The sequence below is a fragment of the Otolemur garnettii genome, unplaced genomic scaffold, assembly GCF_000181295.1.
Source record: "Otolemur garnettii isolate 467f Iridium unplaced genomic scaffold, OtoGar3 scaffold00046, whole genome shotgun sequence".
NCBI lineage: Eukaryota > Metazoa > Chordata > Mammalia > Primates > Galagidae > Otolemur > Otolemur garnettii.
This window is the reverse complement of record NW_003852441.1, coordinates 9,450,312-9,453,324: the sequence shown is the minus strand read 5'-3', so window position 1 is coordinate 9,453,324 and position 3,013 is coordinate 9,450,312.

The following is a 3,013-nucleotide window of genomic DNA, read 5'->3' as shown; positions in this document are numbered from 1 at the left end:
AAAAAAAAAAAAATACTATGTCTTTCTAATTTTCCCTTTTCTGCAAATGCCCCTGCCTTGGCTCATCAGCCTGAGGGTTCCTGGAAAGCTGGGGCCACCTGTATTCCTGGCACAGACCCAGCGCAGTGCCGCTCACCGACACGTTCTTCAAATGAGATGGCACAGAAATGTCTCTAGGAGCATCCGATGCTGCTGGGATAAGTGATCCAGGATCTCACCCCTATTAGTGAAACATGTTTGGGGTTTTTTTCTCCAAAGCATTTTTAAAATACGTCCTCCACATCTCGTCCCACACACTGCTTGTTCTTGTCCTGCTAATGATTAAAAGTTTATTTAATTTGATTTGCATTTTGTCAATTATTTTGCATTTGTTTCTTACTGGAGCTGAAGTTCTCTCCTACCCCTGGAGAATCCCGTGCTTAGACCTGGCCAGAAATGGGAAAGGGGGTGTAGCATCTAACGAGGATCCTGGGTGGTCTTTTGTCTTAAATTTGGTCTCAGAAGCTAAGAGGAGTGGGCAGAGGGGGAGGGGCCAGAGCAGAGTTAAGTGGTGAACCATGGAAGGAGACTGACCCTCCTGTTCTAGGCCCCTCCCTTGGCCACTCAGCTTGCCTGCTGCTTTGAAGACAAGTGGCTCTCAATCCTATCATTACAAGCCCCCGGGAAGCTTTAGAATAGACTAAGGGCTGCCTCTGTCTCCAGAGATTCTGATTGAATTGGCCCAAATGGGCCTGGGAGCTAGGATTTCTAAAAGTTTCCGAGTTTTTAAAAAAATTTTGTGGCAAAATATATATAATTTCATAAAATTTACTGTTTTAGCCATTTAAAAAAAATTTATTTCAGGTTAACATGAGGGTACAAACATCCAGGTCACAATATTGGAATTTTGTTGTAGCCATTTGTAAGTGTGCACATCAGTTGTATGAAGTACATTCACCTGTTACCCATCTCCAGAACTCTTTCTGTCTTCCTGAACTGCAACTCTATACCCAGGAAACGACCGTTTCCCATCCCTCCCTCCCCTCAGCCTCTGGGTAAACTCTGTTCTACTTTGAGAATTCTCTTTCTGAATTTGCCTATTTTAGATACATCCTCTCCGTGGAATCACACAGTGTTTGTCCTCTTGTGATCGGCTTTATTTAACCTAGTGCGAAGTCCTGGAGGATCATCACTTGCGTAACGAGTATCAGAATGTCCTTCTTTTTGGAGGAGGAATAGTATTCCACTGCACAGATATTACACATTCCTGTGTCCATTCACCCATTCCCCAACATGGAGTTGCTTCTACCTTTTGGGTATTGGGAATAATGCTGCTATGGATAAAGGTGTGTAAATATGTTTGAGTTCCTACTTTCAAATGGTTGAGTATACCTGGAAGTGGAGCTGCTGAATCATGGGTGATTTTATGTTTAACATTTTAAGGAACGTGGGCTTGGTGCCTGTAGCACCGTGGTTATGGCATCAGCCACCCACACTGAGGCTGGTGGGTTTGAACCCAGCCCGAGCCAGCTAAACAACGACAACTGCAACAGAAAGTAGCCGGACGTTGTGGCGGGTGCCTATAGTCCCAGCTACTTGGAAGGCTGAGGCAAGAGAGTCACTTAAGCCCAAGAGTCGGAGGTTGCTGTGAGCTGTGATGCTAGGGCACTCAATCAAGGGTGACAAAGTGAGACTGTCTCCCAAAAACCCCACAAAATTTAAGGAACCTGGAAATGGTACATGGTAGTGCATCATTTTTTTTTTTAATTGTTTGGGATTCACTGAGGATACAGAGAATTAGGTTACGCTGACTGCCACACGGAGTCCAGCGTGGCTTGTGCCTTGTAGGAAATGCTCTGTACGTGTTTGAGTCCAGCGTGACTCGTGCCTTGTAGGAAATGCTCTGTACGTGTTTATTCTCATGTTCGCACTCCTCAGACAGGAGTGCTTACTGGTGGTGATGATGGTGCCATTGGCATGGAGGGTGAGGGGGGTCACCAGCCACACCAGCCATGGAGAATTCCCACCTCAGGGCTCGGCGCCTGTGGCTCAAGTGGCTAAGGCGCCAGCCACATACACCTAAGGTGGTGGGTTTGAATCCAGCCCGGACCGGCCAAACAACAATGATGGCTGCAACCAAAAAATAGCCGGGCATTGTGGCGGGCGCCTGTGGTCCCAGCTACTTGGGAGGCTGAGACAGGAGACTCGCTTGAGCCCAGGAGTTGGAGGTTGCTGTGAGCTGTGAAGTCACGGCACTCTACCCAGGGGGATAGCTTGAGGCTCTGTCTCAAAAAAAAAGAAAATAGAGAATTCCCACCTCAGGAGGCTGCAGGAGGTCATCAGGAGCCCAGCACACCCATGTATTTTTCTGACCTCATCTAGGAAGGTAAGGCTGGAATTCCTGGCTTTCCCAGGCCCTGGAGCTATGAGGAGACAGTGGGGCCAGTGGGTGGCCCTGACCTGGCCTCTGCTCATCAGCTGACCCTATGCAAGCTTCCTGTCTCCAGACTCACTTTTCCTCTCTCTAAATTTTGGGGCCTCAGGGGCATCAATGGTTGTTTTCTTCATTGGCCATATGGCAGCTGAACTCATTGCTGTCTGCTGTAATCAGAGGGCACTGCTATTCCCTCGACGCCGGAGCCACAGCCCTGCTGCCACCCCTGCCACCGCTGCTCCTGGCCCTGTAGCCAGTAGGGTGAGTTCTGCCTCCTAGCAGCACCCAAACCACCCGGTGGCTGGTCAGCTCCCCTATTCCCAGCCTCGTCCCGACTTACTTCAGGCTACAAGGAGTTTTTCTGGCAAACATCACCTCTCCCCACTTCCAATTTCACAGTGGCTCCATGACCCCCACAGAGAAGCCCCAAGAGTTCAGCATGGGCCTCGGGAAGTCCTCGTGCGTCCACCCCCACTTCCACTCCCCTCCAGCTGCCCTGGGCTTCTACATCTCTGGCACATGAGATGCTCATTCCTGTTCCTGGGCTGTGTTGGTCGCCCTCTGCCTGAGACATGAGACCCCTGCCACAGTTCATTGGGC